The 15,451-nt window shown below is 35.6% G+C and overlaps 1 non-coding gene across 1 annotated transcript; it reads left to right on the top strand.

The window, feature by feature from the left end:
* The first annotated feature begins 2,617 nt into the window (after positions 1-2,617).
* Positions 2,618-2,688, top strand: Trnas-gga. The gene has a single exon. It is a non-coding gene; the product is annotated as a tRNA-Ser (tRNA).
* Positions 2,689-15,451: the final 12,763 nt, after the last annotated feature.

Raw genomic sequence — 15,451 nt, forward strand, 5'->3', positions numbered from 1 at the left:
AACAGTTTTACACTCTAGGGGACCACCGAATTTAAATGTTTCTATAACTACAACAGATACTTTGCACGACTCTGCTAGAATTGTACTATGTTACAGAAAGAAACGATGAACATATATAATTATAATTTCCAAAATATAGCTGCAGTAGACAATAAAGTATGAAAATGATTTTGTTTAAATCCAAATTCCAGCGGTCGAAAATCGTTCAAATTCGTGTAAAATTTTACATGTATGTTTTAGGAAATAGACACATGTTCATCAAAGCACTATGTGAATTTCAGTTAGAAAATTATTCGTGTTTTAACACTGTCTAATGAATTGTCACCAGTGCTAATAAACAGTGTACCGTGAGATCCTGTGGGTTTGTGAGTAAAAAAATCGAAAATTTGGCAAAAAATGCAATAAAATTAATTCCACGAAAAAAATTCCTTCTTAGGGAGGAAGTGAAGTGTGTGTGGGAAATGACAAATTAATTGTAAGCGACAGTGAGTACACAGCGGTACTTACGTATGATTAATGAACTGGTGCACTTGGGTGTGTTTGTTGTGTCCATGTTCTCGCGAAGAGATAAATGTTCCAATGTAACTATCCCTGTTTACGAGGACGAGGCAGCATTGCAGAGAAGGACGTCGATCGATATAGTGGCAGACACCCTAGCCGCCAACAGCTACAATACCACTGGCTGAATTTCATTTACTTTTAAATACATCAGAATAAGAATGCAATTTCCCTGGTCAAATTTAAATTTTAGGATTAAAACGTTTGAAATATACTACATTACACTTTGTATTATTAAAACTTATTTTTAACCCTTCTACATCAGACTGTTTTGGGATATCACTTCTCCACAGCAAGGACTGTCTTAAATATGAGGATATTTTAACAATAACTCCTTGGAACAATTTTAGGTCGTTAGCTAATTCCTAAAAAATAAATTAAAATAACAATATTCAAAGGTTTTGTAACATTTGTTTCAAACAAATGTCATCCTAACCATTTTAATGCAGTGCCTTGGCCAACTATTTAAAAAGTATCAAAACATCATAATTATTTTGAAACGATAATAGAATTTCTAACATTTTCTATCGTTATATATTTTAAAATGTAAAACACTACGTTTCGAGGATTGAAATTCACCCTCTTCGTCAGGCGTAAGAAACTTAATGCACAAAACAGTACCTACAACGTACGGCAATGGAATACCACTAAACATAAAACAATTATAATACCCGACAACAGCTTCATAAATACTTTTTATGCTTTAAATTTCTTACACCTGACACAAGAGGGTTGCAAATTTAAAAATGTAAAACACCACGTTTCGAGGATTGAAGCGTAGTGTTTTACAAAGTAACATATTACGATAAAAAAACGTAAAAATCCTATTATCCTTTCAAATCTTTCATCATCAATAACAAACTTTAAACAAAGAACAATTCTTTAGATGCTTTCCTCACTACCTTTGAGATAATTGAGGAAATCCAATGCGATTTCACTGTACTGAATATGCCGCCCCACCCAATTATTTGTAGTATAAATTAATCTTGGCAATTAAAAAATTTACCTCCACGATACTTCAATTTACCTAAATTATATTCCAAATTATTTTTTATGGTTATCTGGAATATTTTGATGCGACAACAGACTGTTATTATCAACCGCAATACAAGATAAACCCATAGAAGATTTTAGTGAAATTACCACAGTGGAATTGTTGTGCCAGTGATACAAAGAGGAGAAACGCAAATCAATTTGAAACACAGCTTTTGGTGAGCTTCGCTTCCCTCCGGCGGTGTATGTGCTGGAGCACTCTTGATTCAATTGTTTTATTCAGGGTAGTTTTTACGAATCTGTGCAGTCTGCGAGCCATTAGAGGTTTTACAGAATTGGGATCACTATTGTCAGTGGAGTGAACTTCACAAGCGATGAGGTTTTCATTAGAGATTATGAATTGAGAGAAGTGTAACAAGGTCAGCTCAGTATTCTTGGTTCTATCGCGAAAGCAATTGTATAAATAGCAGCAATGACACAGTCCGTATAGATCATGAACTGGCCTACAAACCTTGATGGTGACCCTGTATCAATGTATCATATGATGTCATAGCAACATGAAAGGAAAGGCGAATGAAGTAGTGTAGTTCCTTTTGACATTCATTCAACTTGAGTCTATATAGTTTGTACTGACCAGGCAAATCGCCAGACACACAGAAGTGTTTGTCTATTTATATGTTTAAACTTAATAAAGTTAAAAATAGATGTATTCTCAGTATCGTGCCTCATCCATCTTATATATATATATATATATATATATATATATATATATATATATATATATATATATATATAAATATATATATATTAATCAAATTAGTATAAATGGCAATAGCCTTATCATTAACCAAATTTGAAAAAATGGCAATAGCCTTATTATTATTATTATTAATCATATTTGTATAAATGGCAATAACCTTATTACCATTTATACAAATTTGATTAATGTAAACAAAAGTCGTTTGACAGGTATTTGGTCCTCCGATCATATGTTAGTTTAGCTATTTAAAAACGCATATGTGAGAGATACGGCCAAATACAATATAACTGAATCGTAAAAAGTAAGGGCTCTGTGGTGTAATGGTAGCACATTCACCCGGAAAGTGAGAGTTCCGGGTTCGAGTCCCGGCGGAGCAAGTACTTTTTGTGATTCAATGTTTATTGAACACACACACACACACACACACACACACACACACACACACACACACACACACACACACACACACACACACACACACATATATTCAATAAGCATTGAATTACAAAATATATATATATTTCTATATAAGATAATGTTTGTATATATGTCATTGATAGACTCAGAAACTTTTTGACCGATTATTATGAAAATTGGTATGTATATGTATTTTTCCACGGGGAAGGTTTATATGCTATTCACATTAATGTAACTTGCTAACAGGCGGCGCTGCAAAAGATAAAAGTTTTCAAAGCGCCTGCACATTATAAACTGCAATTACGAGACAGTTACGTATATTAATTAGCCAAACACTATTTGAAGGCGCTAATTTATTATGTATATTTGTCTTTAAAATACATTTTAGGTTGAACTTAAACCTTGAGTGTTAGACCACTTTATAATAAATTACATTTACATGTACAATTGCTATAAACAAACATTATTGACGGATTTTCTTGATTTTGGAAACCAGGCAAACTCTACATCGGCGTTGAAAATATAATTCACTTGAACCAGAGTGCTCATACACGAGCAAAGCTTACGAAAAGCGTGCGAAGCCGCGGGAAACATCTAGTAGATTATAATATCTTTTAATTGTTTTCAATCTCTTACTGTAAACAGTAAAAAAAGATTTTTTAGTATTTTCATACAATGTATACTTTTAACTGTACATTTTGGTAAATATTACCAAAATATATTGGTCAGTCCTGTGATGCAGATACTAAAGTCAAAGTTACTTCATAACATACATATTAATTTAAAGATTGTTATAAAAACCATCTTTAACAGAAGTAGAATTCTCAGAAATGTGCTTTCATAAATATTTCCTTGGTGGGGGAAATAAGACTAAATCAACTGTGGCACAAAAATACTAAGATAGGAACGGATTACAATGCCACTTTTTGGCATATTTTCTTGATCGTGGCAAAAAAGCATACTCAACATTGACGTCGGAAATATAATTCACTCTAATCACACGTGCAAAACCCACGAAATTGCATGCGAAGCCACACGAAGTGCATATACAGTGAGGGAAATGAAACTTATGAGTATGTAGGTATGCGAGTATATGAGTAGGCCTATATAAAAAAGTGTCTCGCGGCAGAGCGGTCACAAATTAGTCGAGTCGGCCTCCTCTTCTGACTGCAACATGGAGCGGAGAGTTGAGGTCGAGTCTCTAGGTCAATGCCATTGTTCTTAAGGATGTGCAGGAGTTTATTATTTCTAGTATGCTCGGTAGTCTTCTTCAGCTGAAGTCTCTTTTCTCTTACCAAATCAAAATCCTTCTATAAATAATTTATTTATATCCTTTACGTAAATAATTTATTTTCGATTTGCTGTCCAAAGGGCTTTTAAAACTTGTTCAGTGGAATTTCGATATACATTTTACCTTAAAGAAATTATTTTTATCAGCCAAATTAGCTATGAAAACGGTAAGGAAAAACATTTTAATAATTTTGAAAATTGGTCATATGTGTCTTAAAGGGTCCCCTGTGGACTTTAGTATAGAATAAACATACTGAAAGTCGTTAGTGGTGGGGGGGGGGGAGGGTTATCTATAAGAGCAAGGAGAGTTCAAAGATAAAATTTTTCGCGAATATCTTAAAAGAAAAACCATAACCTCATGTATCTTCTAATTTGACTCATAAAAAATGTTTGAAGTAATGTTGAAGAATACAGTTGAAGTTTTACAATATAATTTTGTACAATTTTAAAATTTATTGAAGGACTTAGAAGTGTACATCCTTTTTTTGTAAATCGTTAAGCTTTCGAGGATGATTTGCTGATTTATTGCAGTTTCAAATTAATTCAATTTTCTTAAAATAAAATCCCATAGTAAATGGGAAGTGCATTTACTGAAGGTTGATCAAAGAATTCTGCTCTTTATCTCAAAATTTTTGTTTACATTTAAGCGCTTAGAGTTTGTATTTAATTAACCACACGTATTCCAATAATCGACCTTACCGATTCTTCATGTCTAGACAACGTTCTACTTTAAAGCAGACTTTCATTTTTATAACTGAAATGAAAGTTGACTCCTAATTACTTTCTTTAGGTAGTTCCCTCTTTAAACTTTTAATTGCTCTATCGAATTTCAGTAATTGATAAACGATTTATTACCTATTTTAATAATTTACTGAGACGGATGCAATAGTGCTAGTGATTCTTAGTAATTTAATTGGATGTACATTTAAATTTATATATTATTAGAAAATTTATTATTTTATTTGGTCTCTTAATTATGCAAGGGCATGGGTTGAGAGATGATTTAAATTCATAATAAAAGTTTTGATAATGTCAATGTCAATTTATCAGTCAATTTGAAACCCATACAGTGCTAAAGTTAACACTTACTCCATATTTTTAAATCACATTTTGGATTTTGGATTGGCACGAAATTTGAAGGAATTAGAGGTTTTTATTTTTACGTCGCAAGCTATTTCGTATTAAATTACAATTACTTTGTACAAAATAACTGGATTTATGACGTTTCCCGTCGCTAATGTTAAAAAATAGGAGACTAAGTTTCAAGGATTGGAATACGATCTCTTCTTCAGGTGACAAAAAATCTTAAGGCATAACGGTTAAATAAACAATATATGTTAACAGTGTTACGTGTGGATATGATGTTCTATGCGGTGGCATAATCAATACTGGTACTTGTTCGAATCATTCTGGACTCTCAAGTATACACTAAAGCACGGCGCCCACTGCGACCGGTCCGGCCCAGCCCAGCTCGGCCCGGCCCAGCCTAGCCCGGACCGGCCTTTTATACTCTGTCAAAATGCTTTTATACTCTGGGATCAGACGCTTGTACAAACAATTTTGCACCTTATGAGACAATGAGAATACATCTTCACCATCATTACACTATATATTGTGGTCTAGTTGTCTCTGAAGTCGAAACTATATAACGAGTTCATTTAGAGCTTCGTCGTCGCGCTTTTCTTTGGATCTCTTTAGACGAACATGACTCCAGATTTCAGGAATTAGGTCTGTAACAGCGTCAGAGTCCAGACGCAGTTAAGTTGTTTTGTTTTTTAACAAATTGTTCCGTTTTTAACAATGACTTTGTCTAGTTCATCACCACATACAGGTTAGTTTTAATTTGCACGTATGCTGTAACATTAACGATGACAATAACGAAAAACCTTTTACCCCTTAAAATTTTCCACAGTCAATAATAAACATTAAACACAGAAAAGAATGTTACGCAAATATAATTGCAAAAAAGTAGTTGGTACTGAAATAATCAGATAAATTTAAATAAGTGTTGTAACCTATAGGCACCATTCTATTATAAGTCGCTCATCCTGTGCATTTGGGCAGCATAAGATGTTTTGTTGGAAAGAGTTCAGAATTATATGATTCTATCTAAAATACCCTTGCTTCGCTACCGTAGAACAGCGCACGAACTATGTGTGTGACAATAGTTTTAGTTCTCCCCCGCCAGGCTAAAATATATAAAACAATTTACTAGCGGGAATCTAAGAAATAGGATAACTTTGAGTACAAGTTCCATATAAATCCGTTCTATGTTTTTCGAAACTTCTTAATGAGTCAGTCAGTCGATTTGGCTTTGTACATATATATTTCACTGAAAATAACAACATATTTACGCGTTTAGGCTGCGAAGTTGTCAAAAACATTTCATAGCTATCACCCGTTGAGTGGGAGGGGGGGGGTGGTAAGGTGAACTTCTTTCCAATGTTGCATATAACAACAATATATATGTTGCAATTTTGATTAACTGTATTTCGATTTTTCGGGAATTTCCACAATTAGGTATTTTCAAAATATATTTGTGAGTGACTTTAGAACATATTCACCAACCTAAAGACCATTATAATGTTTCAACAGCTATCAATGATATAAAAGTAGTCACCAATTGTATCACAGTTTTTCGTGAATTTCCGCGGTTAGGCAACGATATTTTTAAATCAGTTTCTTAGCGAGCGGATAAGAAGAACTTGTGTCCAAAGTTTCTTGTAATATATATACAATATTTAACTAATTCATGCATAGGCAGAACCAGCCCTATATACCTACATAAAGTTTTAGGTCGCTGTTATCATCACTGACAGAAAATTTTACATTTTTATATAAGGAAAATTTCATGTTTAAGAAACTATACACCTATTTTTAAAGTTAAGTAAAATTGAGGTTTTGGGTTGCGGAGGATGCCATGGAGACTGAGTAGTGTATAATACAGTGTATCCGTACGAGATTGGAACCTTATATGCTGGAGCATGGCTGTTCCTAGCGTAGACTGGTGGACGACTGCAATTACATCGATCGTCCTGTCGCGTCGCTCCTCCGCAGTACCACTACTACCCAGTAAACAATAAAAGGTAGAGGTTGCGCCAAATAGGATGGCATGGAGAATAAGTAGTGAATATACAGTGTATCCGTACGAGATTGGAACCTTAGCATACTGGAGTATGGCTGTTCCTAGCGTAGACTGGTGGACAACTGCAATTATGCGATACTTTTCTGACAACAACTGGAAAAATTTTGAAACACTATTAAACTCAGAAACTTGGAATGATGTATATAACTGTAATTTAAGGAACGAAAAATTTGAAATGTTTACTAATACATTTAATTATTTCTATAAACTTAGCCTTTCCAGTGGTTAGTAAAAAGGTTAATATTAGGAAAAAAAACTAGCTTGAACTGGATAACTAGAGAACTAAGAGAGGCTAATCTTAATCTTAACTATCTTAAGTCACTTCCTAGGAATTTAGTACCTGAGAATGTTGTTGAAGATGCTAGGAGTAAGTATATAAGTATCTTGTAAAGAATACAAAAGCTAAGTTTCTACGATGAACAAATTATGACCTCAGACAACAAGTCTAAAGCTATGTGGAATGTTGTTAATGACACAGTACCTATGAGATGTAAAACAAAAAAATAAATTTAAATATGAAACTTTTTGTAAATGGATTGAAAACAACTGATGGCAGCTTGTTAGCGAGCACTTTTAATAGTTATTTTTTCGGTAGTAACCGAGGACATGGTGACCAGCATTCCACACCCATCCGAGCCTGCGGTGCTTGTAGCCCCAAGCCCAGTTTGGCAGCATGTTCATCAGCGAGGTATCAGTCTCTGAGGTGTGGGATGTTGTGAGGCGGCTGAGGAGCACGCGTTCAACTGGGATGGACGCTATCCGTGTTGGTATTATAAAAAAGGTGTTTTACATTCATTTCTATTGTTTTCACTCATTTAGTAAACTCCAGCTTAACCCATGCCATTTTTCCATCTGTATATAAAATAAGCAAACTCATACCGATATTTAAATCAGGCTCTAAACATCAAATAGAAAAATTACAGACCAATCAGTATCCTATCGGCATTTTAAAAAATCATTGAAACTATATGTGTAATATAAACTTATCCAATTCTTCCAGCAACAAAATATGTTTAGTCCGCACCATCACGGTTTCCTCAAAGGTAAATCTATTGTCTTCTGCAATTTTTAATTTCATTAATTCCATTATAACTACTCTGGACACAAAAACTGTACTCGAGAGGCATCTTCTGCGATCTCAGCAGGGCGTTTGACTGTGTCAGGCATGACGTTCTGCTGAGTAAACATGAGGCATATGGTATTCGAGGTGTTGCGCTTCAATTATTTCCCTCTTATTTAAAAGACAGAAAACAAGTCGTAGAAATATCCACAAATACAGGTATTCACCATTCAAATGAGGGAGTCATTAAGTGCGGCGTACCACAGGGCTCTATTTTGGGACCAATACTGTTTGTCATCTATGTAAATGATCTTCCCAAAAATATAAAAACCATAGTAAGATTATCATGTACGCCGACGACTGCACTTTACAAAACATCAGAGTCTACTGCGTCAGCAGCAGTTGATGCTGCCAACAATAGCCTCGCTCAAGCTTCTGAATGGTTTCGCAAAAAATGGGCTTGTTCTCAATCCAATCAAGACAGGCTTTATACGTTTCACAATATTTAAAGCACCTAACAGTCACATATTCCCAGGCAGTGGACTCACCTACAACAACAACTCATTGCAAAATTTTTCTGTCACAAAATGTCCTGGGCTGCATTTGGACGCCCATCTCAACTGGGAATCTCATGTGGATGTCATCTGCAAAAGGCTCCGCCCAGTCTGCTATGCTCTCGGCCGCCTTGCTCAGGTATGCAGCATCCGAGTCCTTCTCGCTGTATACTTCTCCTATGTTGAATCAATTTTAAGGTATGGAATTATTTTTTGGGGTTTGCCAAGTAACAAAAATTTTCAAAGAGTTTTCAAAAATTCAAAAATGGTGCATAAGAGCAATGTTGAAAATAACCAGAAGGGAATCTTATCAGTTGGTGTTTAAGGAATTAAACATAATGGCGTTGGCTGGTCTAGTGGGGTATGGATGATGCATTTTTGTTAGAAATAATCCCACTCTGTTTACTGCTGGCGCGGCTTGCCACTCGTATTCAACGAGGGGCGCGCAGCGACTGAAAGTGCGGTAACATTCGACTACATTTTTTCAAAAAGGGCCACAGTATATATGTACTGCAGTATATAACAGGCTGCCACCAAACATACAAAGAGACAGGTGCTTACACTTTTAAAAGACTTTTAAGAGAGTATTTTTGTAGCAAAAGGCTTTTATAAGAAGGACTTTTATACAAGACGTAAACTGTATTTTCTTTGTTATATATTTGTTCTTCCTTTGATGTGTTCAATTGTATTGTAATTTGAGCGAATAAAATATTATTATTATTAATTACATCGATCGTCTGTCGAGTCACCTCCTCCGCCGTACCGCTACTATCCAGTAAACAATAAAAGGTAGAGGTTGCGCCCAAATAGGATGGCATGGAAACTAAGTAGTGAAGATACAGAGTACCCTTACGAGATTGGAACCTTAGCATGATGGAGCATGACTGTTCCTAGCGTGGACTGGTGAACGATTGCAATTTTACATCGATCGTCCTGTCGCGTCGCCTCCTCCGCAGTACCACTACTACCAAGTAAACAATAAAAGGTAGAGGTTGCGCCAAATAGGATGGCATGGAGAATAAGTAGTGAATATACAGTGTATCCGTACGAGATTGGAACCTTAGCATACTGGAGTATGGCTGTTCCTAGCGTAGACTGGTGGACAACTGCAATTATGCGATACTTTTCTGACAACAACTGGAAAAAATTTTTGAAACACTATTAAACTCAGAAACTTGGAATGATGTATATATAACTGTAATTTAAGGAACGAAAAATTTGAAATGTTTACTAATACATTTAATTATTTCTATAACTTAGCCTTTCCAGTGGTTAGTAAAAAGGTTAATATTAGGAAAAAAACTAGCTTGAAACTGGATAACTAGAGAACTAAGAGAGGCTAATCTTAATCTTAACTATCTTAAGTCACTTCCTAGGAATTTAGTACCTGAGAATGTTGTTGAAGATGCTAGGAGTAAGTATATAAGTATCTTGTAAAGAATACAAAAGCTAAGTTCTACGATGAACAAATTATGACCTCAGACAACAAGTCTAAAGCTATGTGGAATGTTGTTAATGACACAGTACCTATGAGATGTAAAACAAAAAAATAAATTTAAATATGAACTTTTTGTAAAATGGATTGAAAACAACTGATGGCAGCTTGTTAGCGAGCACTTTTAATAGTTATTTTTTCGGTAGTAAACGAGGACATGGTGACCAGCATTCCACACCCATCCGAGCCTGCGGTGCTTGTAGCCCCAAGCCCAGTTGGCAGCATGTTCATCAGCGAGGTATCAGTCTCTGGAGGTGTGGGATGTTGTGAGGCGGCTGAGGAGCACGCGTTCAACTGGGATGGACGCTATCCGTGTTGGTATTATAAAAAGGTGTTTTCCATTCATTTTCTATTGTTTTCACTCATTTAGTAAACTCCAGCTTAACCCATGCCATTTTTCCATCTGTATATAAAATAAGCAAACTCATACCGATATTTAAATCAGGCTCTAAACATCAAATAGAAAATTACAGACCAATCAGTATCCTATCGGCATTTTAAAAAAATCATTGAACTAAAACTATATGTGTAATAAAACTTATCCAATTCTTCCAGCAACAAAATATGTTTAGTCCGCACCATCACGGTTTCCTCAAAGGTAAATCTATGTCTTCTGCAATTTTTAATTTCATTAATTCCATTATAACTACTCTGGACCACAAAACTGTACTCGAGAGAGCATCTTCTGCGATCCTCAGCAGGGGCGTTTGACTGTGTCAGGCATGACGTTCTGCTGAGTAAACATGAGGCATATGGTATTCGAGGTGTTGCGCTTCAATTATTTCCCTCTTATTTAAAAGACAGAAAACAAGTCGTAGAAAATATCCACAAATACAGGTATTCACCATTCAAATGAGAGGGAGTCATTAAGTGCGGCGTACCACAGGGCTCTATTTTGGGACCAATACTGTTTGTCATCTATGTAAATGATCTTCCAAAAATATAAACCATAGTGAAGATTATCATGTACGCCGACGACTGCACTTTACAAACATCAGAGTCTACTGCGTCAGCAGCAGTTGATGCTGCCAACAATAGCCTCGCTCAAGCTTCTGAATGGTTTCGCAAAAAATGGGCTTGTTCTCAATCCAATCAAGACAGGCTTTATACGTTTCACAATAATTTAAAGCACCTAACAGTCACATATTCCCAGGCAGTGGACTCACCTACAACAACAAACTCATTGCAAAATTTTTCTGTCACAAAATGTCCTGGGCTGCATTTGGACGCCCATCTCAACTGGGAATCTCATGTGGATGTCATCTGCAAAAGGCTCCGCCCAGTCTGCTATGCTCTCGGCCGCCTTGCTCAGGTATGCAGCATCCGAGTCCTTCTCGCTGTATACTTCTCCTATGTTGAATCAATTTTAAGGTATGGAAATTATTTTTTGGGGTATGCCAAGTAACAAAAATTTTCAAAGAGTTTTTCAAAATTCAAAAATGGTGCATAAGAGCAATGTTGAAAATAACCAGAAGGGAATCTTATCAGTTGGTGTTTAAGGAATTAAACATAATGGCGTTGGCTGGTCTAGTGGGGTATGGATGATGCATTTTTGTTAGAAATAATCCCACTCTGTTTACTGCTGGCGCGGCTTGCCACTCGTATTCAACGAGGGGCGCGCAGCGACTGAAAGTGCGGTAACATTCGACTACATTTTTTCAAAAAGGGCCACAGTATATATGTACTGCAGTATATAACAGGCTGCCACCAAACATACAAAGAGACAGGTGCTTACACTTTTAAAAGACTTTTAAGAGAGTATTTTGTAGCAAAAGGCTTTTATAAGAAGGACTTTATACAAGACGTAAACTGTATTTTCTTTGTTATATATTTGTTCTTCCTTTGATGTGTTCAATTGTATTGTAATTTGAGCGAATAAAATATTATTATTATTAATTACATCGATCGTCCTGTCGAGTCACCTCCTCCGCCGTACCGCTACTATCCAGTAAACAATAAAAGGTAGAGGTTGCGCCAAATAGGATGGCATGGAAACTAAGTAGTGAAGATACAGAGTACCCTTACGAGATTGGAACTTTAGCATGATGGAGCATGACTGTTCCTAGCGTGGACTGGTGGACGATTGCAATTTTACATCGATCGTCCTGTCGCGTCGCCTCCTCCGCAGTACCGCTACTATCCAGTAAACAATAAAAGGTAGAGGTTGCGCCAAATAGGATGGCATGGAAACTAAGTAGTGAAGATACAGAGTACCCTTACGAGATTGGAACCTTAGCATGATGGAGCATGACTGTTCCTAGCGTGGACTGGTGGACGATTGCAATTTTACATCGATCGTCCTGTCGCGTCGCCTCCTCCGCAGTACCGCTACTATCCAGTAAACAATAAAAGGTAGAAGTTGCGCCAAATAGGATGGTATGGAGACTAAGTTGTGAACATACAGTGTATCCGTACGAGATTGGAACCATAGCATACTGGAGTATGGCTGTTCCTAGCGTAGACTGGTGGACGACTGCAATTACATCGATCGTTCTGTATATTTTCTTAATCCAACGTTGTAAAATATGATTAGGATATAAACTAAAGTTTCTAGTTCCTACATCATTTATGGAATTATAAACATTGTAATATTCGTAATAAACCGAAAGGTGAAGCAACAAATATCATAGATGAAAAACGCCATAGACAAGCTACAACACAGTGTGGGTTGTTGTATAACCAGACTTTTTAGTTATTTATTGAAGAATTTCTTTTTTTTCTCTTCCATAAATTCATTTCCTAAGATGTAACAAATGATTTTACAATTCTAAAAAAAAGAATATCACCACGATTTCGAAACTTATAACTCAGAATAAAGCATGTTGTAGAACGATATTGTGCATTCGCGTGCGAAAAAACAATATAATTTACAAATTAAATACAGTTGTAAATACATCATCATTATAACCTGTCCTGCATTACGTTAATAAATTAGCAGAAATTTTCGGTTTGTTATTAACCTAAAAAATTGCCTTGGCATATTTAATTCACTCTTAACAACTGTAGGGCTCACATTAAAAACTCTATTTGTAATTTTTTACGAATAAAACTTGAAATATTAAAATTCATGTCATGAGCAAATACGGCAAGGATGGTGTGCATAGTAACTGTGAATTCTCTAACTCGTAACAACATAGAAGGTAATTACTTTTCTCTTAGAGGGGACAGTATCCTAATTACCTGTAAACCGGAAGTACCTTCAACTACCGGCCAGGGACTAACCACTCAGTTATTAGATTAATTATACTAACAGTGGTGCCAACGTAGAACATCTACTTCATCGTCAACCTCAAATTATTGCCTTCTCAAATGGATGGGCTACGCGCTTCATCTAAATAAGTGGTAAATTATTACCTATTTCAGTCTATTCCGTCGCAATTAGAAATCCAATTATAACAATTTTCCTAATTGATACGCCACAAAGTATTTCTATCAAATCGCTCATTTAATTAATCTGTACTTGTTGTAATCTATATTGTATAGTTGGATTTACAGTAGCTCCTGGTTCATTGTTATTTTTTCATTTAGTTTGTTCTCAATCTGTTTTTCGCATCACACATAATTGAATAGTTTTGTTAATTATATTAGTTCCTCTACGCTGAGGTAATTAAAAAACTAAACTAATGATTAATTTCTTGATTCTGAGGGTTTATGTTATTAATTATTTACAAAGTGATTATCATACAAATGCTACATAAACACTTATGGACGCTATATTACAATTTTGGGGTCAAATAAAGATGTCTTATTTGATCAGGCAAAGTTAGTGTTAAGAAGCTCTCTCTACACTTAACCTGGGGGACCAAGTGCTAAAGGTGACTTCCGAACCACCGCCAATGGCCGGGCAGGCGGGCTGCTTGCAAGGACAGGATCGCTCCGAGGCCACCTATCCAAGCAGCAGCCACGCTCGGCGTTGTTTTATACGGTTATCATACGATAACCGTTGTACCCGCTATTTTACGCCATTGGCAAAAATTACCCAAACCGTGGTGGGTTGTGAATTTTCCATAACATCTTTAAGTAGGTCAACCAACCAACGTAGTTTAAAATTACGGTAACTTTAGTTACTGTGTTAACTATGGTACACAATAACTAATTTGTGGTACCATAAGGTGCACCTCAAAATTATTCTCGGTACGCCCCTGAAAGGGAAAACTGTTACATACTCATATAGAACTATGTAGAATGGTTGTACCATCCTTTTGGATTTTTTTAAAATAATTGCAATGGTCATACCAAGGGAATTCCCCGTGGCTTATCGTGAGCGAGGGTGGAAGCTAGAAGTGACCAGGGGTGTCCCTCTATAGGGGCGATGATTGTGCACGAGAATTCTATCGCTACATGCGAGCCCGCCAGTCTGCCTGTCTTTCTGTTGATGATTTATCGATTCCTACTATTTCAGTCCACCACGCCGCCACTGCATGAAAAGCCCGTTTTTAGGAACTGACACTGTGCCCATTGTACGTTGCTCCCCGTAATTTCTATTCACTTTATTCAGGACATGTTTCCCGTTGTGTAATAAAACGCTATATAAGCTATAAACTGTACTTCCATTTAAACAATTCCGCAGTTCATATTAACATCGCTGACTGTACATAACATTTTAATACGAATACGTCTTAAATAAGGTCTGATTTTTTCACCCTAGTTTTGTGAACAAGAAAATGGTGTGTGTCAATTTCAGACTGTTTTCAGGCCTTTACGTTAAATATCTTAAATGAACTATATTGTTATATACAGTGTTCACAAAAGGGTGTCACAAACTAGTATGGGTGATAGTATTCATCATTTCAAACAAAAATGTCTCGTTTAGCCGCTATATTTTATTCTTTATAAAAATATATTAACTCTAAAACTAGTTAATTTAAATAAACAAAAAATTGGCAAATAGGTTTGAATAGATAATAGGAAAATTAAAAATAATAGTTGTGTTATTTTCTTTAATATTAACAAAATGGTGTCTGTTATAGGTTTTTTTTAGTTATAAGTTATTTAAATATTATTATTATAGTTATTAAAAATTTGCTAGAAACCAAATATCTGAACAATTTTCTTACAATACCACCTTTTTACGAAATCCGTCAATGCATAAGCGAGCATGACCATTTTAAAAATACACTTGCAAAAGCCAAGAGGAGCAAACTACTGATACCCCTTTGCTATATATGTATATCTTTTT

Source organism: Homalodisca vitripennis, chromosome 7, assembly GCF_021130785.1.
Source record: "Homalodisca vitripennis isolate AUS2020 chromosome 7, UT_GWSS_2.1, whole genome shotgun sequence".
NCBI lineage: Eukaryota > Metazoa > Arthropoda > Insecta > Hemiptera > Cicadellidae > Homalodisca > Homalodisca vitripennis.